Here is a 27,720-nt window from a genome sequence, read left to right as displayed (position 1 = left end):
GAAAATGTGAATTCTAATTTGCATTATTTGTTCTCCACAATTAAAAGTGAGGTAACGGTTTAGCAGATGGAACATTTTCATTTGGCATGTTCTCCTTGCTGTGCCAGTAACTCATACCAAGACATTTGTTTGTATCTTTTAATGCATGGGTTTCCATTGTGCAGAAAGGTATTAAAGATATATGTCAGAGATTTTTTTTTTTATTAAAAAAAGTATGCTATAAAGAGAAAACTAAAATATTATACAAAAGAGAATATGCAGTCATATTACAGGAAAAATGGTCAGATCTCCTATACATCATCATGCTAATGCAGATCTCTCTCTCTTTTTTTCCAGGTTCTCTCTTTATCAGAGTTCAAAGATCAATGTCACCTGAGGGGGGCAAAAGGGATACCAGCTATGAATGTGAAATCACCTATGAAAAGCTTTCTAGCCTGCCAAAGCTTGAGTTTTGGGATGGATAAAAGCAGGTGGGGTATTGCTTTTGTTTGTTACAACATTGTACTTTAAACTTCCCTGTGATCCTCAGATGAAAAGTGATATAGTAGTAGTAGTAGTAATAATAATAATAATAATAATAATAATAATAATAATAATAATAATAATATTGAGGAAGAGCATATCAGCTCTGGGGTGTTGGACAGGGCTAGCTTTGGGCAAATTAAGGGAACTGTCACACTTCACTGCAGAGGGAATATCAATGGAGGCAGCCCCTTGCTTGCTCCACCAAAGCCTCTCGACTACTCAAAGCCCCCTGACTACTCTCTTCTGTGGGAGGACAGGCCAATGTATGCCACCTGACCTGGCCTGATGTCTTAGGTGCAATGCAATAGAAGACACCATCCCATCACCAGTCCGCTAATCTATATGTGGAATGGTGGAGAAGGTGCCAATATGTATTGAGCTGGCTTTGGTCTTAGATGCTAAGATTTGAGCTATAAGTGTAACAAATTATTTACTGTATTGCATTTTGTTACCATTTTGTCACAGAACAACAGCACCCTATACCCCCTTCCACGTTCACATATTCACCAAATGTGCAGAAGGGGGAAGCAGGATTCTGCCTTTTATCCATGGCTATGAACTCCATGGGGACGCGGGTGGCGCTGTGGGTTAAACCACAGAGCCTAGGGCTTGCTGATCAGAAGGTCATTGGTTTGAATCCCCACGATGGGGTGAGCTCCTGTTGCTCTGTCCCAGCTCCTGCCAACCTAGCAGTTCGAAAGCACGTCAAAGTGCAAGTAGATAAATAGGTACCGCTCTGGTGGGAAGGTAAGTGGCATTTCCGTGCGCTGCTCTGGTTCGCCAGAAGCGGCTTAGTCATGCTGGCCACATGACCTGGAAGCTGTACGCCGGCTCCCTCGGCCAAAAAAGCAATATGAGTGCTGCTGTGTTCAGCCTTTCCACCAAGGCTGGGGCAGTGGGCAGGGACAGTGAGTATAACCCCACTTCATCCATGCATTCATGATTGATTGTGGTCTGAACAAGATTTATGTGTTATGCAGCTATTCTAATTTAAATACTATCTTTCCCACTTTCCATACAGACCCAAAGACCAAAGACAGATCTTGTCCATTTCCAAAGTCATGCCCCATCCCCTCGGAGCTCCAGGCTGCCAAATCCCAATGGACTGGGGCTACTGATTAATCCATGCCTTTCTCTTGTCCCTTGCCAAGCTTCTCTTCTTGATGCTGGAGTTCGTAGCTACATTTCTCCTCCATCAGCCATTCCTAGTAACAAGCCTCCAAAAGCCAGTTGACAACCACTATTTGTTGATGCCTGAAGCACATTAAGCCTCATGATCGTCATCATGATCAGGATCATTATTGCTGCTTTAGTTCAGTAATACTCATTGACCATCATCATATTGTTAATGCCAGTAAGTCCAATCAGTGCAGCTTCCAGCTTGGCTAGGTACTGAACTTAACACAGCAAGGAAGCTGCATGCCAGGTTTCACTGCAGTTACACAGACGTCCACTTCATTCCCAGCCTGGAAAATAGTCTAGTAATGTGACCATTATGTGTCACAGGCCCTCATAACTCTTTTCATTAATACCCTTCTGCATCCTTGCTAGTTACACTCCTGGGCCTTGCAAACAATCCTGAGAGGACAATGCCAGCACTACAGTGCCCTATATTTCCCCATTGCCATTTGCTGTTCTTAAAGGCAGGTCAGGGCTTTGCATCTACTCTGTTTCCTTGTGGAAATCCCTGTTTGGGAAGGAAGGTAGTAATTTAAATGCATATGCTCACATAAATACATACACACATAGCGTGAGTGAATACTTTATTGTGCTTTGACATGTTTTCTCTGCTAAGGTGCTGCTAGATGGGCAGTCTGCACTACACATCATGCAAGTCACGGTGGCACAAAAGCTTCATGATGCATTTTAGCTTTGACCTAGACTCTAGAGTTTCATTTCTCCATAGAATATTGAGAGTTTTACACCAGTAGCTCATTCAAAATATTTGTGTCTTTTCTAGGTCAACTGTGATTTTTGTTATGGACATAAGAAGAGCATGTTGGGTGATGTCAATGGCCCATCTAGTCCAGCATCCTGTTCTCACAGTGGCCAACCAGATGCCTGTGGGACGCCTACAAGCAAGACATGGGCACAACAGCACTCTGTCCACTATGATTCTCAGGAACTGGCATTCACAGGGATGCGGCCTCTGACAGTGGAAGTAGAACATGTGGGGCTGACATCAGGGATCAGCCTTGTTGGGAACCTGCCAAGTGTCTCTGTCTCCACTCCTTCCACCAAAAAGGGACCCCACAGCCAAGCACTGGAGCTGTCTGGCCATACTGCTTGTTGATCAAGTCTTCCTGAGCACCCAAACTGCTGCAACAATAAGCAGATGGAACAACAGCCTCCATTTCCCTTCTGCAATCCCTCTGTATCATTGCATAAACTGAGCCTGGAAGGGAAGGGAAAGTGAATAGGCAGTAGTGACAGTGAAGAAGACCATGCCCAGTCTGAAGTCAGCGTTGTGATTACTGACTGTAGCAAGGATGTGCTATATGTGCTGGAATGTGGATCAATAATACCATGTGCTAGCAAACAGGATTGAGTGAAACCACCAGCTGGGACCCCTCCCCACATCATAGGAAATAAAATAATTTTCTGGTGAGTGAGATGAAATAGGCATTCTGGTACTACCACCTCCTCATGGAGTGAGAAGTGATGGAGAAAGCCATTTGCTGTTTCATAGCTACAGTCAAAGTCTTGTAGTCTGCCACATGTTTATGGTGAGCAACAGTTCCTTCTACCCCTACTGCTGTTTGGCAGGTGAATGAGTGAAGTCCCTCTGTGTGTTTCATATGTAGACACTTCTTAGGGCCTGTTAACAACTCTGTAGTTTTAACAACCCCTGTATTTTAATGTAAATATACACACATTATATTTGTACATTGCTTATCGTGGAAGTTAGGCTAAAACAAATACTGCGCAGGCTGCAAAACAACCACCCAGTTCTACTGGGCCAGGTAACAAACCCAGGAAAAAGCACACACCTTCATTATCAGCAAAAGACTTTCCTGTTTTTCCCCAGCAACCAGTCACTCCCTTTGAGATGTTGCTGCTGTGAAATTGCTAGATGCTTAAAAAATAAATTAAAATACCCCCAGAAGTCTATTCCAGGTAGCTGCAATACTGTTTTGCTTCTTCCTCTCTGCTAATTTGGGCATATTTATTCTTTTTTTGTACCCATCTTTTCTATAAAATGCACACCCAACTATAAAACAAGAACTGCTTAGAACAATAGATTGTTTCCAACATTAATCATACCTAGAGTAGACCAATTGAAATTAATGGGCATTACCAACAGGTTCATTTAAATTGGTCTTCTGTGAGTTGAATTTAATTGCACAGCCCAATGCAAACATCAAAACCATACTTATAAAATTGACAAAGCAAACTGTAAAACAATCTTTAATAAGCAAGTATTATGCTTTAAAATGGTGAAATTTCAAGGATCAATGAAGCTCACTAGGAAAATCATTCCAAAACTTTGGTGCCATCACTTAAAAGGCCTTCCTCCTTGTACCCATTCACTGGCACTCTGCCAAACCCTCTCAGTAGTGAGGCCATTTCAGACTTTGGGGCCATCACTGAAAAGGGCCTTTGCTTTTAACCTGGCAGTTGAATCTCTGACAAAGCAGGGATTCTGAAACTGATCTCAGGGCTTGAGTGGGTATATATAAAAGAAGGGTGATTCTTGAGATATGTCAGGTCTAGACAATGCACATATGCATAAATCTTAATTTTTTCTGGCTTCTCTATGGAATCTTGTCTAAAATAAAGCAACTGAATGAAAGTTGTACAGCCGTACATGAATGGAGAACATAAAGGACTGTAATTTGCTGAACATTTGTCCAATGGACTGTATCTGATCAGAATGAGCCATTATGGGCTATTAAGTCAATTATTGATTAACTAACTAAGACGTTTCCACATAGTCCTTGAGGAGAAACAGACAAGCAGAGTTATTCTAGTTCTTTTAAGGCTTCATCATCTTCTAATAGTCAGATCAGGCATTCGGCTTTGAACTTGTACAGCTGTCAGAATATGTATGTGTGCGTGGGCTGGGGTGCTAGTGTCAGAGTTGCCAGATGTCCTTTATTTTAAAGCAACACCCCTTATTTCAGAAAGTGACAGCTTCATTGAGAATAATGGATGTCCCTCCTTTAAAAGCACTATAGCTCTTATAACCCTTATTGGAGCATATTAGGCAGGGACATCTGCGTTTTCTCAATGCATGCATACATACACAAAAAAAAAAAGGGGGGGGGGAAAGGGGGAAAAGACCCTTGTCCATAATTCATACATGACAGCATATTGAATATGCTTTTTCCTATAAGGAAGCAGTGTTCAGGTTTTGTCATGGCTCACTTAGCTACTGTTCTTAGACGCCTATATGCAGAGATATTTTGAACACTTCATGAAAAAGATCTCTGTGCAACGCAGCATCTTCATAAAACCCAGCTCCTAAGTTCTAAATAGCTTTCCCAAGCTGGAATACTCCAGATCTTTTGGACTGCAACCCCATCATCCCCAGTTAGCGTGCTGATGGGAGCTAAAGTCCCAAACATCTGGAGGGCACCAGGTTGGGGAAGGATAGCCAAAAGAGAGATTTTGAAGCAAACTCAAGAACAAGAGATAAATGGTTGCATACTTTCTCCCCACAAAGCTGTGAAGATATATCAGCTAGTACATGCATAGGCAAACTTGGCCCTCCAGATGTTTTGGGACTACAACTTCCATCATCCCTGACCACTGGTCCTGTTAGCTAGGGATGATGGGAGTTGTAGTCCCAAAACATCTGGAGGGCTGAGTTTGCCTATGCCTGAGCTAGTAGCTCTCAGTCAGGAGTTTCAGACAGCATTATTCTGAAGGGGCAGGGATAAAAGCTCTTGTAGTGCATACAGTTCCATTGCTTGCAATGATCACATTCCCTTTTTATGGTGTTGAAGCTGGTTAGAAGTTCTCAATCTTTTATTTGAAAATTGAAAATGCAGCTCAATCAGAAAACTTAAAATAGAACTAAAGCATATAGTATGTCCCTAAACCCCAAAGTTGTTGGCATCCGTCTGTCTTCAGAGACAATGGAAGAATATACCTTTGGGGGTAAAGTCAATCCACTGAAGACTAACAGTACCTGCTGTGGCTGTAGAGACCAATACAGGAGAGACATGTTTTACTGCATGTCGGGGAGGTGAAGGTTTTGCTGCTACAGGTGCACTATAGAGTTTCTTCTCTCTGCGCTCCTCCAAGTGGTCATTCCTTCTGTGGTCACTGCTGTGGATACACAACTTGTCTGCCTGTCTCCAGGCATGGTAGTCATCCACAAGGGATTCCCACACTGTGTGGTTAATGTTGCCAGCTTTCATGTCACTCTTGCAGACATCTTTGTAACACAGAGCTGGTCTGCTAACAGGCCTAGTGCCAAACCTCGAAGTAAGCTTTGGAATACCCTGTAATATACAGTATCTTAATGACCAGACAACTGTCTCCTTCATGAACCACAATAGTTTTCTTCATTCATAATTTTCATGTTTTCACAGTGCTCATGAAAGCATGATGCCCATAACAAATAAGGAATTTGGGGTGTGAACCCCACAGTAAGCTTTGGCCCACCACTGATCCTACATCCAAACATCAAAAAAAGGTCCATCTAGCTCAGTATTGTCTACACTGAGTGGCATCATTTATCTTGGTTTTCTGAACTTTGCTGCTTTTTAAACCTCTGGGGCAGCGGGGTGTGTGTGTTTTCAAACTGGCTTTCAAACAGTCCCGTGTTGTGCTTTGAAGTCTCAACATTTCGGGCTTCAAAACACTTTGCCACCTGACATCAGGTGATGGATAAGTAGGAGACCCTGCTCACCTGTCAAATTTGACCAATGGGGTAGGGAGATATGTCCTGCCAGCCAGAAGGCATTGCTCGCCCCTCTAGTAAAAGGTGTTTCTTGGCAGACAGTGGGAAGGGAATGATGTTGACTAGAGAGAAAATGTGGGGGAAGAGAGAAGCATGGGGCGCGAATGAAAATAAAACTAAGGTAGCAAGACTCATTCTCGAGAAAAATTCACTTCTCATGAAAAGAAAGAGGAAGGAATATTGATACACACACACACACACACACACACGAATTGAGATAATAAGGAAATACAGAAAGATATAATGAGACTGAAATGAAGTGTTGCGAGATCAGTGGAAGTCTTTGTTTTATCAACTTTGGTTATATAACGATGAATATGGTGTTGGGAAATGTCTGTTTTTCTTCTTTCTTCTTTGTCTTTTTTCTTTGTTTCTTTTCTTTGTTTCTTTTTATTTTCTTTCATTCTTAGTTTCATGTTTTAATCTGTAAGATTTGAAATTGTTTCTTTTGTGTTTTGGCATATTGTTAGATTTTGTTGTTAATATTAAAAAATATTAAAAAAAGAAAAGAAAAATTCAGTTCTCAAATATTAGGTATATCTCCTGTTGGCATAACATTCTACAGCCTGTTGGGTGGATATTTAATAGCCATAAATACATGCTTTAAAAACCTGAAGGAGAATCTCTCTGTTTTTAACTTTTGTTGCAAAAATTCTAATAAAGGGCACAATCCACCTGAGTTTTCTTTCTGATTTAAACGAACAGGAGCTGCATAAGGACACAGCAGAATATTAGGAAAATGTGCAGGTTGGTTGTGTCCAGAAGCTTAAGGGTATGGATTTCTGCTGGAAAAGCACATTATTTCAAATTATAATATAACCTGAAACCATCATTTCTATTAGGCACCTGCTTTCTAAAAGCTGCCCTTTGATTTGGTGTGCATATGTGGCAGTTGGCAGCTGAAGTAGAAAACATCAAAAACAGATACCACATTCCAGCTTATGCGATTGAATTATTATTTCTCACTTTACCCCTGCCACCAAGCTAACATGAAAAAAAGGAGAGAGACGTCCACTAAGACATCCCATATGCAAAAGGGTCTGCTGTGAGTAGAAAAGAAATGATCACTGAAAGAGATTTATTGTGCGAGGTGGTGATTATTGAAGAAAGGTCTGTTGGGTTTAATTGATGTATTGGGTTATTGTACGATAAAGGTACCTAGGGAGTTTGAGCATTGTGGCCAGATGTATTAAGGAGAGCTCACTGCCGATTCCTTTCTTTAGTTGAATACTCAGTGAGGGGCCCCTGGATATTGGGGGGATTAGTTCTGCAGCAAAGGATGGAAAACTCAGCCATTTGAAATATTTTATTTCACCAGGACACCAATTAAACATTGCTCTTTCTAGGGGTCTAGAGGAAAAAAGTAATAGCAATGTAGTGCGGGGGAAATGGTCCCTATGGAGCTCTGGCCACACAGCTGGTCTTTTCACTTTTTTCCCCTTGCAAAGCACCAAGAAAAATTATAATGAAATAAAAGGGCATTTTAAAAGCAGGGATCTGAGCATTTCTCTTCTTGGTCTTCCTTTCTGGTTCAAAATGCTCTTTCCAAAAGTAATGCTTCCTCTTCGCTCATTGCCACTGCAGGCCTTGAGGTAGAAGTGGTGAATTTGCAGCTTCTATCCCTTTTGTTTCAAAAGACTCTGAATCAGTGCCTGAACAAAGATGGTGTTTATTTGGACTCATACATTCTTAGAGTGGGGTCATACGTACAAATAATTGTTCACATTAATATTCCACTCCAGCAGTGAAATAAGCACCTCAGAGACAATACTCATGAAAGAGGACAGCAGCTACTTCTGCTAACAGGGTCAGCTCCAAGACTGGAGGTGAAGGAGGGGTTCAGCAGGAACCCACCAGTAACCATGCCTATAACAGCACAATGGACTTGGGCTGTCCCTGACCTTTCTAGTTGCCTGGTGGAGAAGGTAGAGAGAAACATGGAGTGTGATGATGTTATGAAAAGGAGAGAGTCTTGTGAGATTCTAAAGGTTAATAATTAAATGGTAGCAAAGATTTTCTTGAGTTGGAATTCACTAAATTAAATGCATGAAATGTTATCCACAGCTGGAAATCTATCTATCTATCTGTCCACAAGCCCACAGCCACACCACATCTGGAATACTTTAGGAATAGCCCTACAGATGCTGTGGACTACATCTCCCATCTGCCGTAGCCACCATGCTTAATGGTAAGGGATGGTTGGAGTTGCAGTCCAAAAGATCTGGAGGGCAAGATATGGTTGCCCTGCTCTACTTGATCACCTAAGACGTTCAAAAGACTTTAAACTTGACAGCACTCTAAGAATCTGACTGAAACACCTTTCCTTCTATTTGTTCATGTTTATTTATTTGTACATTTATATATTGCATTTCCATAAAAAACAGCCAAGGTAGCAAACAGACAAAATATCTACAAGAAGATAACCAAGATCTATCCATCTGTCTGTCTCTCCCCAATGAGCTATATCACCTATATATTATATACTTACCTATATAAATTAGGTAAGTAAGAAAAGACTAAGGAGAAGTGAACAAATAGCCTACAAGCAAATCTTTTAAAATGTCACAAGCGTCTTGTTTAGTTTTTGTTGCAAAAGACTAATACTTCATTAGTTATTCCTCTGGAAACTGATGCCATCATGTCACATAGTGTCATATTGCAGAAGGAATGGAGGTAGAGGATATATGGGACTGCTGTTTGCCGTGTAATTTACAGTCTCCTCTTCTGCCCTAAGACCTAACATTCTTGTTTCTGAAAAGTCAAACATTTTGGCATTTGGTAACAAAAACAAATCACAATAAATGTCTTGGCTTTCTAATGTTTCCAAGCAAAAAAACAGACACGACACAATTCTTTTAGCCAAACATTTTCATAAATAAATCAATTCTCTAAAGTTTAGAGAACACTTCAAATCAAATCATTTTGGTGATGCTATCTGGGGATAATCAACCATCTTTAGACTTGATGTCATCTAAGGAAACTGACCACGTTATGCAGCTTTCTGTTTAGTTATATTCCTGTTCATTAGAAAACAGGATGTGCAACTGCAATCTCTGTCATAGAAACTACTGAAAACAAATGACTTTGTGCTTATCTGCACTGGTTATTTACCATGACAGTTTAAGGCATCTATGATGTTGATCTGAACTGAAAGAGTAAATCTAGATGTTACATGCAGATGCATGTAATATTGCCCCAGTGGCCCCTTTTAAACAGGAAAGACAACCACAACTGGAAGAGTGCTTGGTATCAGAAAAGAGGGGAGGAGGGGAGAAAAGCAGGTTAGCTTTTCCCTAACTCTGTATCTACTTCAATGTTTCTGCCTTCCACATGGTTTCAATGCATATTTGCCCAAATAGAACACAGGAGTCTGGAAGGGGAAGGGAAATCATCTGGAGGTAATTTGGAGTGGGAAAATAATGGATGACGAAAGGGTTAGGTGTCCCCTACTTCTCCCAATTTCAGTTGTTCCCCTGGAAGCAGATTTTCTTCTTCTTTACCCTACTCTGTCTGAGGATGCACAAAGCAGCTTAGAAGAAAGCATTACGGTACACATATTGAGAGCTGCCTTATACTGAATCAGACCTTTGGTCTAATCTAGCTCCCTACACTGACTGACAGGAGCTCTCTAAGACAGGGATTTCTCTACCAGCTCTACTTGGAGATGATAGGGATTTAATCTGGGACCTTAGGCAAGCAAATCTGAAGTTCACCACTGAGCTACAGCCCTTCTCCTCTATGGCCTTCCCTTGCTCATTCTTGGTGAGTCAGTGATGAAGGACACAGATCAGCCATTTGCCTGGTCTATCCCTAAATGCCTTGTGTCTTCAGTCTGGTAGGAGGTGTGTGAGCAAGACAACTTCATATGTTTTACAGTCTTAGTTATGAGAAATAATAAAAAGGCGTCTATCATAAACGGACTAGGCAATACTTGTGATTTGTACAGATCTTGCCGAAGGGTTTCTTCAAAGTGGGAAGCACTTGTGAGCATAACAGAAATCAAGCCTGCATCCATATATCCTGAGGGATAATCTAGATGTTCCAGGCTTCGTAAATGTGTGAAAACATAAGATGTTTCTCTAATGAGGAGCAACTGAACTGGCACACTAAGCCATGCAATCAAAATCACAGGAGAAATTTAATCTGCAATGGAGATATGTTCTTTGGGTAAATGCACATCAGATTTATCAGGAGCATAGTATATTTTGGAATGAAATTTTGGACCAGGGTCCGGAGCTGCTGGAATGATAATATTTAAACAAATTCTAGGTTTACTTTTAGCACAAAGAGAAAAAAAACAAAAACCCAGAGGAATGCAGCAGAAAGGAAACTAAAACATCAAAAGCAGCAAAACAATTTAAAGCAAAAGATCTAGAAGTAGGAAAGGATGATGAGAGAGAAAGACTGGGCAGGCAGCTTCCACAATTTAAATGAACAAAGCACAAGGTTCAAATTCAGAGACAGAGTTAAGGAAAACAGAGGAAGGGGTGTCAGGTTAAGCGTTGACTGAATTAAAACAGCTGCATTTGGCCAAGTCTCCTGGACAGAGTTCCAAACACGATCAGAGAACTTGTTTGGAATTCAAGCAACATTCCATGTGCTCCTCAAGCTGTGTGACCTGTAGGGCATTTGGCTAAGCAGCCTACCCACCTATTTCAATCATTTTTTTTATAAAAAACCAACTGGATCAAAGTTAGGCATTTACCTCTCCCCCCCATGCACACACGATTAAATCCTATGAGTAAAATTTGTGGGTTTCTGCCAAGTTCCATTTCCAGACCATCTCAGTATTTAGATAAGGAATAAGGTTTTAGCAAGAATATTTTCCTTGGCAAATATTAGCTGGCTCTGGCACCCAATGAGCTAGCAACACTAGCCCCGATGAAGAGAGAGGACTGCTTTTAATTACAAATATTTGGAGATTTTTCTGTTGTTGTTGCATGCCTTTTGATGTTATCTGGACCAGGAAGAACAAATTTGGACTGGCAACAGGGGAAACCAAAGAGTTGCCTGCCAATACTTTCAAATCTCTGAACAATTTTAGTGCAGGAAATTCTTGGGTTACCAGCTCCTCAAATTCCAAGGTGTATAAATAATGCTATGTTGTGGCTAAAATTGCTTCATAAGAAGAAAAGCAAGTGCAGTGTATTGGTGTAAGCTAATCTCCATTAATTCCCCCTTAATTTAAGTTTCCCTTAATTTGTCGGAGTTGTAGCTCAGTGGGTGGAAGCTCAATCTCCAGTTCTTGGCCTACACACACACAGCCACAGGAACAGAAGAGATAAAAAACTAGGAAAAATATTATATTATTGTTGATTTTATATATTATAAAATCAATAATAGCAATAATATACAGCAACAAATATTTATAGTATTAGCATATTGTCATTCACCTAGAAGTGCTTTAACATTTTGTCTGAATTGCTGGGATTTCTACAGTGTCCAAGAAAAGTTCCTTTTCTAACTGTTGCAGTTCCTGGTAGTCCACATAATACTAAAATGTTTATTTTGTGTCATTATTTTGCTAGCTCAAAATAATGGGAAGTCTGATACAGTGGTACCTTGGGTTACATACGCTTCAGGTTACAGATGCTTCAGGTTACAGACTCCGCTAACCCAGAAATAGTGCTTCAGGTTAAGAACTTTGCTTCAGGATAAGAACAGAAATTGTGCTCCGACGGTGCAGCAGCAGCAGGAGGCCCCATTAGCTAAAGTGGTGCTTCAGGTTAAGAACAGTTTCAGGTTAAGTACGGACCTCCGGAACGAATTAAGTACTTAACCCAAGGTACCACTGTACTATTAATTTAAGACGTCATCATTCTAAGATGTCAGATATATCATTTAAGGTATACTCAAGGCATTTTATAAATTCTTCTAAGTCTTGTTCTAAAGAGCTAGTTATATTGCTTCCCATCCAATCATCACATTGTATCCAACTCCAAAACCATCTAGCACCACTCGTCCAAACCCACCATGAATAACTGCTACACTGCCTAATGTACTACTATAATATGGTTTATGTTCTTGTAGGCTTGATCAGGAATACATCCACCTCTGCGCTGGACAAGGTACTTCAGGGTAAGTCACTGGTGATCAAATCCTTGGCCTGATAAATAACTTGCATGTTTATTCATTCTATCATGTTCCAGAACAGCAGGATGTATAAACTTCCCTTCTCCTGTTTCAAACTTTCTAGCAAGTTTTTTCACTATTTCTGTCCTCTTCTTCATTCAATAGTGGCTTCTGAGCAGCTAAATATCTATTGATAGTATCTTCCAGTTTTGGAATACGCAATCTGGGCAGGCTGGGCTGGAAGTGCTTGGTAGGAATGATGCTCCAGTGCACAAAAGGATGGTCCATTTCCTGTTCCAACTTGATGCCCTCTGGTTGCCCCACGGTCTTCCAATACCGCTGGCTCCTGGCCACGCTCAGCAGGGCCATGGCACCCCACTGAGGCTTCTTTGCTCTGAGTGAGGGGGCAATGGAAGGGGCCAGGTGTGGGGGGCAAGCAGGCACCAACAGATATTAATTGGCATGTGCTTCTCAGAATAATCTAAGCTGTTTCATTGCTGAAATAACTGCTTTAAGAGTGCCAGGCTCTAGTTCAAAGCTTTCCTGAACTGGGGAAATGGGCTGTATGCCTTCAACAGGATCCCCGGTTCATTTCCCACCCCCAATTCACCTTCTTTGATCCTGGCTTGCACTGTCCCTTTGGTACACTCCATTACCACGCATGACTACCCAAGGATGCCACAACTGAACAGCTGAAATTTGAAGGACACAGCTCAATTATGGATTCCAATTTTGAGCATGGTCAAAACTCTGTCGAGTGCTCTACAGTTCTTTCACGGTGGGGCTGGACCTCCTCAAAAATCCCAGTGTACTCATCGTTGGGTGACATCCAAACAGGAAAAAGGGAAAACAAAGTAATTGTGACAACAGTTGCGCAACATTTCAGTTCAACAAGGGTAGTTCAAGCTGAACTGCACTGTAGATAAATGAAGTGTTTGGATGCTGTGGCAAAGTGGCTCCTGTGTTCTTTCTTGGTATACAGAAGAACACTCCGGTAATTGTTATATAAGAGAATCCATTTATCTTAGCACTGGCGAACTTCTGTCTATTTCTGGTCTTTGCAAGCAGAATGAAAGAAATCAGCATTATTATTCTTTGTTTCATCATGATTAATAATCAAGCATGGACCACTTCACTTTCCTTCTGGGGGAAAAAAGGCTAAGAAAAACGTCACAACTCATTAAAAGAAATCTGAATGTGCTTCAGAAACTGCAACCATTTGTTACCTAACAAAGGCACTAGCAAAGGAACTCTTTGATGTTAAGGGAGGACGATTTATCCTCATGGGCCAATGAGCATCCAAATATTTACAAGCTGTTCTTAGCCGACTGATTGCAGCAAAGGCCTGATGCTATTGTGCATGGTGGGGGGTGGGGGGAGGGGAGCTGGGGAGCAGAGAGGTACTTCAAACCCAGAGCAGGGGTCTGTTCATTAGCACAGATTATTTCAGAGGCATCTCCCCCTCTTTCCCCCTCTTTAGTCACTTGTTTTCTTTTATGATAATTTTGTGCCAGCTTAAAGTTGAAATCCTTGATCTGCAATATCTTTAGCTTTAATTTCTCTCTCCCTCTTAGCAGGGAAATGAATTCAAATCATTTGCATTTATTGCCAAGAATATACCACTTTGTCTGTAGCCCTTTAGTCTGACTGAATTGCTTTTCTGCTTCATGAGACACATAGCACGGGGGCAGAGCATGCCCCTTTGGCTGCCTGCTTTAGTGATAAATAACACACTTTGCCTTGCAATATATATATTTTTAAATAGTATTTATCATATCGATCACATGCAAAGACAGATCACATAAGCAAAATTATATTACAGAATGCTATGATCTGATGCTCCGAATGGACCAGATCAATCACCTGGCAGGCAGCACAGGGGGAAAAAAGGATTTCTCTCTCTCAATGATTTCCAAAGTTGATTTTCTTTACAGACTTCTCATCAGCTGAAGCACCCTGGAGAGTAAGCTTGCACATTCAGAAATCTCTCTCCCCACCTGCACCATCTGATCTTGTAGTAGATAGGGGTCTGTGTGTAAAAACTAAAGCCCAGGACCATATTCCTTTACTCCTGATTAACTATGTTTCAGATTTGTAAAAGAACAGTGGTCAGAATTTTCTCAAAGCATCAAAATGCTTGGCTGTAAAGATGCTGGTATCTGAATAGTGTACAATTCTGAACAGTGACATTCTACAGCACAGCAAATTGCTCCTTGCGTCTGAGTTATCTGCTGCTTAGTACAGAGGTAGAGAACCTGCAGCCCTCCAGATGTTGCTGTACTCAAGCATGGATTCAGGGATGATGGTAGTTGCAGTCCAGCAACAGCGATGATGGGAATTGTATTCCTGTGACACCTGGAGGGCTGTAGGTTCTCAAACTTGGGTCTCGGCCCAGTATACCTGAAGGAGCGTCTCCACCAACATCATTCAACCCAGGCACTGAGGTCTGGCTCTGAGGACCTTCTGGCAGTTCCCTCACTGCGGGAAGTGAAGTTACAGGGAACCAGGCAGAGGGCTTTCTTGGTGGTGGCACCCTCCCTGTGCAATGCCCTCCCATCAGGCATCAAACAGATTAACAACTATACAACTTTCAGAAGATATCTGAAGGCAGCCCTGTATAGGGACGTTTTTAATGTTTGATGTCTCACTGTGTTTTTATATTCTGTTGGAACCTGCCCAGAGTGGCTGGGGAAACCCAGTCAGATGGACAGGGTATAAAAACAACAACAGCCACTGGACAACTTACACCACATTTACAATTTGCCTCTGGCAGACAGATAAAGTAATGGAGAGTAAAGTCACAGGTATCTGATGCCTCTAAAGCCATTCAGATATTTCAATCTCTATAAAGCTCTGAAAATGGTTTCCAAATTAGATCAAACTTCTTTGGATAATTTTCTCTGTTGCAAGCAACTTTTGCTTAATTGACTGAATCTAGTAGGTCTTTAGGTTATTGATCCACATAAGGAAAGTAGAAAGATTTTCTACCTTCGGCTACCAGAACAGCTGTCAATAGTAACCATAGTTACTAATGAGCATTAGGAAAATAATCTAGAATAAGAAATGAGAAACATAAAATAGGATCATGTTAATATCTACATCAGGCACAGGCAAACTCGGCGCACCAGATGTTTTTGGTCTACAACTCCCATCATCCCTCGCTAACAGGACCAGTGGTCAGGGGTGATGGGAATTGTAAGTCAAAAACATCTGGAGGGCCGAGTTTGCCTATGCCTGATCTACATCTTCCCACAAGCAGTGACCCATTATATAATGTGTACTAAAGTTGCTGGTGACCTCTCACAGTTCTAAAAATTATTTTGTGTTACTAATCCAATTTCAAAAATTAATTAGAACTTGCCATACTTACAAAATAGTACTTTCTTGAATGAGTTGTGGATATAAATCTATTGAAGTAGATGTAATAGATTTAATTGCAACTTTTCTTTATGAATGTGTAATAGCCAAGACTCCTGGATCTATTCCACTGAACTCTAGCTGCTCTCAATAGAGTCACTTAAGCTATCCAATATGTTTTTACATAATACAATTGCTGGTTTAACAATTTGCCCTGAGAAAACATATTTTGCCAAGGCACTATATAAAACCTTCCCATGTTTTCTGAACATATAGCTAAAAGCAGGTATTCTCTGTATTTCAGCTGTAGACAGTATCCCAGCTAAATTCCCGAGATGACAGAACCCTGTCTACAACCCAGTCTTCTGATAACCCTCCCCCCCTTAAAAAAAGGCTGTCTGCTTTCCTGGGTGTGTGCAAGTTCCAGAGCTCTGAAGTTTTTTTGGAGGTGGGAGTACTGGAGACTTGTGGTACTTTTGTAATATTTGATTTATTTAAAAATAAATAGAAGGCAAGCAGCAAGCTATTTCTAGTCACTGTCAGTTTTGAATGTATACATGGTTATGCCAGTTTCATCCTGTTTCTGCATTAATTTTAGTTATTTTCTTTTAAAAAATCTGTATGACATTTTATATTTAGATATGTGTGTGTGTGTGTGTGTGTGTGTGTGTGTGTAAACACAAAATATGTACTTCATTGTGTATTTTTTTCTCAATGTAGGAATTTCTAAATGTATTTTCTCCTAAAATATACATTTTGAATAAATTTTGGTGTGTTTTCTGAGCTGAGAACTGTATTGCAAAACTCAAAGAAGCACAAAATCCAAAGGAGAATTACATTCTGGTCTTTGCATTAGTCCAGAAGGTGCATATTAGGTTGGTTCGCTTAAAAATGTGGAAAGAACAAAATTCTTCTCCATTCCAAAGACCTACCAAGCAGCCTATATGCTACTTCCCACCATATCCCCAGAGAGAAGATGTGCAATCTTCAGGTGCTATGCCTTTAAATTACAGCTCTCTCTTCCTTCTGTGTTTCTCTGACCCAAAATGGTATTTCCTTTATATATGCAGTGTTTCTATCACATGGCAGGACAGTCTCGGACAAATATATGCTCTCCAAGATCACATTCCCAGCATGTTCACATTCCTGTCTCAGTGACATCTACACTGGTTTGGTCATGTCTGCATAATGGATAATGGCCAAATCCCCAAGGACATGCTCTATGGGGAGCTGGCTTCTGGCACTAGGCCCATTGACAGCCGAACACTGTGTTACAAAGATGTCTGCAAATGTGACATGAAGGCTGGTAACATTAACTCTGCTGTGTTGGAATCCCTTGCAGAAAACCACAGTGCTTGGAGACAGATAGATTATGCATGCCTAGCAGAGATCAGAGGAGAAATGACTGCAGGGAGCAGTGCAGAGAGAAGAAATACCATGGCGTATCTGCAGCAGCAAAACCAGATGTCTTCATCTGCCCAAGCTGCAACAAAACATGTCTCTCCTGTATTGGTTTCTACAGCCACAGCATGCGCTGTAACCTTCCAACAGTTTTGACTTCACCCCCAAAGGCACATTCCTCCATTGTCTCCCAAGACAAACGGATGCCAATCAACAGAGTTTACATCATCCATCTCCAGTTAGCTTGAGGGATGGGTGTGTCATCTTCAAGTTCTGATAGCTGGAGATACCTCTGAAGCATTTTAATTGGGAGAGGCTATTTCTTAATCATTAGCTCCCATTAAAGTAACATCTACCAATTATTTTGGCCGTTCTCTTTTTCCCCCAATCGCATGCCATGATTCAGCATTACTTTCAGACAAACTGCAGATGTATGGGACATTACTACCCTGAACTGTCTGTGTATTATATGGGAATGTTTGTCTTGCTTGCATGTCTTGTCACAACCTGTAGGGGGAATGTAGAGATAACTTGAAAGTCCTTGCAAGTGCCCTGAGGCTCTAAACATCAAGACAAAGGCGTGCACCATTGCTGATATACAGAACTGCACATCTCTCATTTGAAGGTGGGAGATTTAAAAGCATCAGATTTCCTGAAACCCAAAGGAGGGGTCTATAATTGACAGGGGGAATCTATACTACCAGTTGTCATTCTGGAAACTATTAGATCAATAATTTCAACAAGTGTGACAACTGAAGTTTTGAAGATGGTGAGGAGGACTTCAAGGTACAAAGGGTTTACTTGCAGGTAAGGAACCCAGGTAAGTTAGGGTCTGTACAGACCAAGGACAGAGAATTCTGTTTGCCCAATTTTGGTTTGTTTTGCTCCAAAGGAAATATTTTGGGTTTCTCATTTTGGGGCATTTATTTTTCATTCTTTCTAGTGTTTGCATGTCTTACATTCCATTTTATTTCCATCTCTGTAAACTAATTTATTGTTTCATAAAACTGTATGGTCTTAGCTTAACATAAGCACTCTCATGCCTCAATGCCCTAACCTGCAGCTACCTAAGGAGGCTTAAGGAACAACCTGGCAAACAATCTCTTATCTGGTGGCAGCAAGTACCTCAAATGGGGGACACAGCAGAGGGACACAGTGTGCTGTGGCCAGTCTCTCTTCCCCAGAAGGCACAGGACCCAGAGGGTGGCTGGGACCTGCCCATCACACAAGCCCATAGTGATAATCACAAAAAGTATTCAGACAGCAGCCTCATGAATCTTACTATCAACAGAGATATGTCTATAGCCTGAGCAGTTTATAGGATTTTTATCCTTTAAAAACCAAATAGAAATATGTGCCTCCTGCATAGAATCAAGCAATTGATTAGTTTTTTCAGCTTTGCTCTTAACTTTAAGTAGCAAGATCCAAATTTATTTTTCAGTACTTTGTACCACTCGGATGAAAATCCATTTAGCCCTGAAGCTTTTCCTGATTTCAAATTGTCTATCAAAGTTTCAGATTCAGACCATTTCAAGGGTGATACTAGCAGAGCTATATGATCAATGAGAGAGAGAGACATTTGCTGCAATTCTTTTTTTTTTTTTAAAAAAATATATATTCAATATTATCAGGAGATGGATTAATGTATGCTTTCTACATACCAGATTTTGTTTTAATTGAACAATGTTCTCTTGAACCTTTTGGGGAAAGTGCCATCTGTGTCTTTAATTGCTGGGATTTTTGTAGAACACTATATATATGAAATGCTAGGTGTTTTCTGTCTCAATCTGTAGATTCCCAGTGCTGTCACTAAAAGCTCAGCATGAGATGAGTGTCTCTACCTCATTTGATAAAGTCTCTGTACCATGTTTCTATGAGAGTATACTGCTTAGAATTTAATTAACGTGTCTTGTTTGGCCTCATAGTTTTTTTAAAAAAACTTTTTTATTCCCTATGAGAGGCATAAAGAATAATACATCTTTTAAAATAACAACTATAGCAACTATCATCATCATCATCTTGAGACACCTGGTAGTCACTACAACTTTAATTTTTTTTAAATGCCCCATTACAACTTAGATAAATGAACATGTAAGAGGAGTGTTTTCAGACATCACCTAGTAAAATGTTGAGAATTCATAACCTTATTTAGGTGTTTGCTCCATATTCAGGCATTCCTTGTGCAACCATGGTTCTCAATCATAGGGACAGTCTATGTGTGCAGAAAATTCTGCCCTTTAAATATGTTCTTCCTAATGCATGGTCAGCAGAGGGCCAGGGCAGGTGGGGGGGGTGATGGTGGGGTCAAAGGACTCTCCATTTAAGGATTGTCTTCATTCTGTTTGGGGCAAAGTCTGAGAGTGGTTTGAGAGTGTAAGAATTCAGTTTAAACAAAGCAGGTGTTGGAAGTTGTCCTCATGACCTGTCCAGGGTCCTGAAAGACCTATATTTGGCCACTCTTGTTTGCTGGGTTGTTAATATTGGGAACCTGTGGGTTTCTGGATGTTGTTGGATTACAACTCCCATAATCCCCAGACAGCACTGCCAACGGTGAAGAATAATGGGACTTGAAGTCCAACAACATCAGAAGGGCCACAGGTTCCCATCCCTGGATCAGAATCTCCCTATTTGTTCCCTGTTTTCTCTTTCAGACCCAGACTATTTGCTAGATCTGTTTCCTTCCAACCCATCTGGAAGCTGGATAGCAGCAGGGTTGGGGACCAAGGAAAAGAAGCCCTGAAATGGACTGAGTTGCGCAACATAGTATCAAGAAAGGAAGCTGTGTGTGTCTATGTGTCACAAACTGGGCTTAAATAGAATCATAGAATCATAGAGTTGGAAGAGACCACAAGGGCCATCGAGTCCAACCCCCTGCCAAGCAGGAAACACCATCAGAGCACTCCTGACATATGGTTGTCAAGCTTCTGCTTAAAGACCTCCAAAGAAGGAGACTCCACCACACTCCTTGGCAGCAAATTCCACTGTCGAACAGCTCTTACTGTCAGGAAGTTCTTCCTAATGTTTAGGTGGAATCTTCTTTCTTGTAGTTTGGAACCATTGCTCCGTGTCCGCTTCTCTGGAGCAGCAGAAAACAACCTTTCTCCCTCCTCTATGTGACATCCTTTTATATATTTGAACATGGCTATCATATCACACCTTAACCTCCTCTTCTCCAGACTAAACATGCCCAGCTCCCTTAGCCGTTCCTCATAAGGCATCGTTTCCAGGCCTCTGACTATTTGTCAAAGTTGTCAGCTGCCCTTGAAATCCCATACAGTGGTACCTCGGGTTAAGTACTTAATTCGTTCCAGAGGTCCGTTCTTAACCTGAAACTGTTCTTAACCTGAAGCACCACTTTAGCTAATGGGGCCTCCTGCTGCTGCCGTGCCGCTGCTGCGCGATTTCTGTTCTCATCCTGAAGCAAAGTTCTTAACCCGAGGTACTATTTCTGGGTTAGCGGAGTCTGTAACCTGAAGCGTATGTAACTCGAGGTACCACTGTACTTTGTTCTTATGATTTTTTTCTGAGTATCTGGTGTTGTATGTACTGTGTACTGAATGTCAGCTGCATAGGAAATGGAATATATGACACCCCAAGAAACTGTACCCTTGTCATGAATAATAACTTTCATAACAGTGCTGTGCTCAGTAAAGAGACCACCTTGAAAGGAATCTGTTTATCCCTGCCTTCATTTGCACTTTCATAAGAACAAAGCAAGAACCTGCTGCAGCAGGCCAGTCACCTATCTTGTCCAACTCCCTGTTCTCACAGTGGCCAGCCAGATGCCTCTGGGAAGCCCACCAGCAGGGTCTAAGCTTAACAGTACTCTCCTATCTTGTGCCTTCTAGCAACCAGTATTCTTCTCCAGTTGTCTACTCTGTGTTAAATATTAGATCATATTAGAGTACATCCTGTGTAGTTGTACTCTGTAAGTACAAGTTACTTTCTCAGATATCACAATGTGAATCCATAAAGTATATCACACTTGTTTAAGCCTTTGGCAAGCTGTCCCTTTGTCACACTTTGCACCCATTTAACTAACCCTTCATATGTTCATAGAAACCTTATCGCTGGTTCATTTAGTACAGTTTACACTGAGTACTGTGGCTTTCTGGGTAGGAGTCTTCTTTAGTCCTACCTGGATCTACTTGGAATCAAACCTGGGGGTCTTCTGCATGAAGAATAGCTGCTTTACCACTGAGCTCCCCTCCTTTGTAAGAACTTTGCTGCCTATTCCCATAGCATATTTTATGGAAGGTTTCAGAACTGCAAATTCTCTACATGGATTAAAGCATTCTTATAAAGACAGTGCAGTTCATCTGTGCCCAGGCTGAAGCACTGTTCGTATTCCATAGTATTTTTCTCCATCCCCAAAAATGAAGTCTAGGGGAAATCAACAACAACAACAACAACTCAACAGGGAAAAATTGGAGGACGTGGCACTTGCAAAGCTGTGAAAGATTAAAATGGAAAAGAAGAGTTTGTGTAAAGTTTTTGTTTTTGCAACCCACACACAGTGAGAGCAAGACAGTTGGTTTCTCCCACACATGCTCTGTCATTGTGCTGCCAAAGGAACATGGTGACATATTGCTATCTGCTCCATTTCCACCTAGCAACAGTATCCAAGGTACAACTTAACACATCAGTGTAAGCACCACTAGTGACCAGGTCATAAAACATCCTGAGCATTTTTAAAGCAATTTCACTATTTATGATACAAGTGAGAGGCAGGGAGTGGAAAAAAAGAAGAACAAAGGGATTAGAGAAAGTGATTATTTCCTTCTGGGCTATTCAGTTCCATTTGAATGGACACTTCAGTATGTTCTATGCAAGGCACTATGGAAAGCTTCCATGTAGTTCCATCCTATTTAATGGAATTGTTCTGTTCAAATTTTAAGGTTAAATATTCACTAAATGCTTGCAGAAATCTAGGCAAGAGTGTTTTCTGACATTTTCCATCTCTTCTAAAAATATCACACAATTACCTGTCTTTATTCATAGATATCGTGCAGCCAAAAGTCGTGTGCTTTAAAAAAATTTAAAATACACAGATTAACAAAAATACATAAAATTCATCAATTTGATAATTACTTCTGTCTGAGAGGAGACATCACAACAGTATAATGGGGGATGAGAAGGAGGGGGTGCAACAGCTGAGTGAGAAGGAACAAGAGTGCAAAGTGAAAGAGAAATCCTCATAATAGAGTTATCTGTATCCTTCTGTCTGTATTCATGTAAACATGTGTATCTGTTATGACAATGTCAGTATATCAGTCAGTAATAATAATAATAATAATAATAATAATTATTATTATTATTATTTAAGGTCACTTTCCTCAAGAGTTGGCTTACATTGTTTTGCACATTATTACAATGCTGCCTAGACACTGTAATGCAGGTATTTGGCAAGATAGCACATTTCCTATACCAAATCTTCATACTATGGGTGATCTAGAAGGATTTCAGTATCTTTCTTCCTGCTCTTTGCACAAACAATTTCATGCAGCCATGAAATACACAAGAATCTTCCCTATAAAATCCAAGGAACCTTCCTAGTAGCAGAAATCAGCAATGAGTATGAGGCAGAATTGATCCATACTCCACCTTGCTGCCCTCAAAATCCCTGGTGAAATATAGTATGTGACACCCTCAAGCCGGCTGATTGCCCAGAAGACAAGACATTATTCTGTAAATATATTTCCATATTAAAGTGTAATGTCAAGTTCAGCAAATAAAAGACAGTTTCCATTAGAGCATCAGCTTCAGAGCATGCACCAGCAATGAGCAACAGCTTGTGGATGAATGCTGATCATACAGGTACAAAATTGATATATAGACTGATTTTTAATTAAGAATGGAGTAAAACGTTCGGGGGAAGGGAGCTCCATTCACAGTACAATTGAGTGTGGTGAACTTTTTTTAAAAAAGAACAATGAAATATTTCAGTTTTCCACAGGAACGCTATCCTGCAAAGTTGTTTTGAACTTTCTACCCCTTCCTAATTCAATAACTGCATAAATGTTCCGTTCTTCTAGGATCTAGTCAGTAATCAGGAGAAACAGAAATTCATTGAGGGATAGGGGAAAGTGATATTTTGGAGTATGCTTCTTAGCCTAAAGGGCATGTCCCAAAACACCAAATGGCTGAGCTCATCAAGAGGGCAATGAACAGATTAAAACTGCCCTTCCACAATCAACTAGCTGCAGTTTTGTCATTGTTGCCAGCTGCTGTTGTGTAGTCAAGTGGAAATAACCCAGGGAACTTTCCACATGGTGTCTAGCCAAAGAGAAAAATGAGTCAGTCGGCTAGAGAAAAACCAGTTGAACCAAAGGGAGGATGGAGAAATCTCAGCAGCGCTCAAGTCTTCTGTAGTAACTTTCACCCCAGGATCCTGAAGCACGTAGCTCCTCTGTGATGAAATAATTCCCCAGATAAATTCTGTACACTAAAGTCAGATCCAGACAGCCGATTTTCTGAACATTCATCCTGATTTGTTTGCAGGAAGGCTAGATGACATTGCATCAGGCATTGTCACAGGCTTTCCACCGCATTTTCCCATCACTTCTCTGGTCATAAAAGTCTGTGCAAGAGTTCTAAAACAGCCTTAATTGTCCTACTTGAATTTGCTAGTATATGATTGAATCCCACCCCAAAATAGCAACAGTCTGGAAGGGCCATGAATGCCTGTCCTTTCTCCACCAATTCCTCTCTTCCCCTGGATGCTGTGAATATATTGCAAATTCAACTGCCTTCTACAGCACTGTGATTGTTTTTCTGGTCCCAGTACGTCAGGTACATTTACAAATGAGTTTTTCAGCTACAGTAGGTTGAGAAGCTCTGGCTTCTGCATTCATGATACTTATCATGTTAATGTGAAAGATGTCATTGCCAATCATCATCCTCAAGAAAAATGAACCATCTACACTTGGGAAGCAGATTGAGAATGAAGGCCTACACCTGTGTAAACTAAACAATATTTAGCCATTGGACTATGTGCTCATCTGTCCCAATCTGGACCATTCCCATTTCCCCACCTTTGATGTAAATTGTCTAAATGTGATGAACACCAAAAAATCCCTTGAAATGATTCCTGTCATTGTTAGTCCAGGAGTGATGCATATATGTTACTGTTTCAGGGTAAGAATCATGCACATGGGATGCATGTGCAATCTTCAGATGTTACAACTTGAAACAGGAGTGCAAGATGTCACACAACTGTGTCCATCGCATGTTAAGTTTGTACAATCTGTTGTGAATGGACCAACAGGAAAGAAGATGCTTTAAATTAGTCTTCAGCAACCTGGTGCCCTCCTGATGTTTTGAGGTAAACTCCCATCAGCCACAGCAAGCATGGCCAATAGTCAGGGCTGAGGGGAATTGTAGTTCAGCAAGATCTAGAAGGTAATATGTGGACATAGGTTGCCCTAAGCATTTGAAACACAGGAATTTCAAATGCACTTATTTAACCAAAAACCTCCAGTGTGGCTGCTGGACTTTCCAAATCAATTCTGTGGCAGTAAGCAAATTCTCTAGAAGTTCTAGGAACAGCACTATACCACAGATTTGAGTCACAGCCAATCTGGAAGTTAATTTCATGCTACATATATTATTATTATTATTATTATTATTATTATTATTATTATTATTACTACTACTACTACAAATATTTATGTACTGTCATTCATCATCATAATCTCTAGATGGTGTAACAATGGTATCAAGACAACACATTAAGATCCAGAATTACAATTCATTAAAATACAAAATTACAAGAACAACAATCCACCGCAGAAAACAAATCAATAAAAATGATCAGCACTAAAAGCCTGGTATTAAAAGTCAGCAAAGTCAGCTTGATTGAACAAACGAATCTTTAAAAGATGCCAAAGACTGCACTGTCCTACCTGGGGTGAGAGCGAGGAGGGGGAAAGTTTCCAAAGGCTGGGCATCATAGGAGAAATATGAACCATTTTGTTTCAATGGAAGGATGAGAAGATGGGGTTACGAACCCATGAGTATCTAAAGCTATCAGCGCAACACTGTAGTTCCAAGAATCAAATGTTGCCCTCCATAAGGATAGTGTTTGAGTACTTTGTTCAAAGCACCATTTAAGTGACAAAATGCAATATATATCTTGTAATGTATTGAAGTTCTCACCCTGGCCACCAGGAGTATCGTGTATATAGTTTTCACTCAGGTTCATGTCAGTTACTTTAGGCGGGAACCCTGGGTTGTTGTTGCTACAATGTTGACAGCCAGCTGCCTATAAAAGCAGGCCGGCTGAGCTGTTTGCAGTTCAGTTCTGTTCCAGCTTACAGATAAATAGCTGCTTTGGAGAAATCATTGCGTCATCTGCTATGTCTACCCACTATTTAACATATCTATCCCAGGGTGAGGACCAGACAGTGCCTGAAGTTTATATTCTTTTATCTGAGACTGGAGTGAGCCCCATGATCTGAGTTGGCTTGGGGCTGTCATGGCAGTTGCTGCCAGATGAGGAAGCAGAGGAGGAAGATGTTGAGGATGCTTTCTGTGGGAAGCAGCCCAAAATGAAGGATGCCCCCAACTCTTTCACCTTTAGAGGTTGGGGGAAGGGGAAGCAGTTTCACTGGTTCTCTGTCCTGCCCCATCCATGGAATAGATAGATTCCCTGGCAATGGGTTAGGGTGTTGACCAGTCAAGAGGGGAGGCTGGACAGCTGGAGGGGCTGACCTCCATCCCATCACTGTGGAATGGACAGTCAGAGAGGCAGAGCTGTATCCCATCACCATCAACTTTATGCCACCTCCTCAGTCGAACATCCATTAAGTAAGAGTGTGTCTCCAAGTGCAAATGTCTCTTAGAGAGAGAGGGGGTCTCACTCATGAACACACCACTTCTCATCTTTAAAAGCTGGCAGGAGGGGCATGACCATTTCTTGAGACATCTTCACAGCTTTTGTCTGGCCTTGGACCCATGATGTCTCGTTTCAAGCTCATTGTGTCGGAGGTGATCTGTATCTATACCATAACCTATACTGTTGCGAGCTTTGAATAAAGCTTTCTTTGTTACTCACCTCTGTGGTAGCATTTGGGATGGGATCCCTGAGAGAGACCTGAGTGCATCCTTTATGGGTAGAAGTAACTTGCTTCTCTTTTGTGAAAGTTAATTGGGGGAAAATATCAACTTACACTAAATGCTACATTTAAAAAATGAATAAGGAATGCAGCTAGTAATTTTGCTAACACAGTTAAACAGCTGTTTGTAAAACTATTTCAAGTGGCACAGTTTGTAAACATGTGCAATTTCCACTATGAAGAAATATTCATGTGACACTCCCAAGGCTGATGGATCCATTTCCTTAATGAAATGCACACTGTTGATCTTACAAAGTCTAATTGCTTAAAGAATGAGTGTCAGATTTCTTTATTCTACTTGTGGCGCTGAAAGCATTCCAAGTTGCATGACAAGCAAAGAGGTTAATGGGGCTGTTATTAAAAAGATGTTTGTAGCCAAGTTACATTAACAAATGGAGGCAAGAGTTGGCGCTTCTTTCTTGGGAAAGTGTCTAGAATAACTGAGAAGGGGTTGCTGTTTTGGGGGCAGTCTATATTTGTGGGGCAGGCCTGTTTATTTAGCATCAATCTTGATTTGTTTGCGCAAAGCTCATATGGAGTTTATACAATATCCACTGTTTCTTGAGTATTCACCTTGATTTGTTTGCACAGAAGTTATACAACTTCTTATTGATTGAGTTTTATGGTACACTTTCTACTACATTTCCCCATCACTTTCCTTATGGCAAAACGTCCATTTTCTTTACAAATAGGTTTGTTGTGCCAGAGCACTTTAATCCAGTTATAGTTTGGAAAGGACCTGTGCTCCTCTATTCCTTAGACTGCAATATTCTAGATAAAAGGATATTGACAGCAAAACTAGGGCCTCCCCGAAAGATCTCAGAGCCCTTTTCCTTATAGTAAGTGAGACTGAGGGACACTGACTGGCTGGCAGTTAAAGAAAAGGAAACCTTAAGGTCTATAGAGGTGGGTGATTGTAAACAAGAAGAGACGTCTGGGTTTGGAAATGGCAGTTAATTCTCTGCTTTCAATTTCTGCAAATTGATTATCAAGGGAATTTGTGCCTCACCCTTCCCTTTTATTGCTCATGTTTCAAGGTTTGGCAAGTTCCTTGTCTTAAATGAATGCAAACTGCTTGCAGAGGACTGAGAAAGCAACCGGATGATTATTTTCGTAGAGAGAGGGGGACAACAGCCAATCTCATTAGTGGAACAAGCTCAGTAGCTAGCTTTCAGCCCAATGCTAACTTTGTTTACTCATTGATTTCAAGGAGGCTTACTTCCAAGTCATTATGCTTAGGACTTTATGTAGCCTTGCAGGCTGATCCTATGCAGGGATTTGTGTGTTGTTACATATTAAAAATGCAAACAACAGCAGACCAAATTAAGCTGCAGACTC

General features: G+C 40.9%; 1 long non-coding RNA gene across 1 annotated transcript in view; it reads right to left on the bottom strand.

Annotated features, from left to right (window-relative positions):
• Window positions 1-203: 203 nt before the first annotated feature.
• LOC309343491 overlaps window positions 204-27,720 on the bottom strand; it is a 77,454-nt gene continuing 49,937 nt past the window's right edge. Inside the window, exon 4 of the long non-coding RNA XR_014157306.1 lies at window positions 204-372. This is a non-coding gene — a long non-coding RNA (uncharacterized lncRNA). The remainder of the gene's footprint in view (window positions 373-27,720) is intronic.

This window comes from Podarcis erhardii, assembly GCF_964252035.2.
Source record: "Podarcis erhardii genome assembly, chromosome: 6".
Classification (NCBI taxonomy): domain Eukaryota; kingdom Metazoa; phylum Chordata; class Lepidosauria; order Squamata; family Lacertidae; genus Podarcis; species Podarcis erhardii.
The sequence above is the reverse complement of the archived record's forward strand: the minus strand, read 5'-3'. Positions and strand labels throughout refer to the sequence as shown.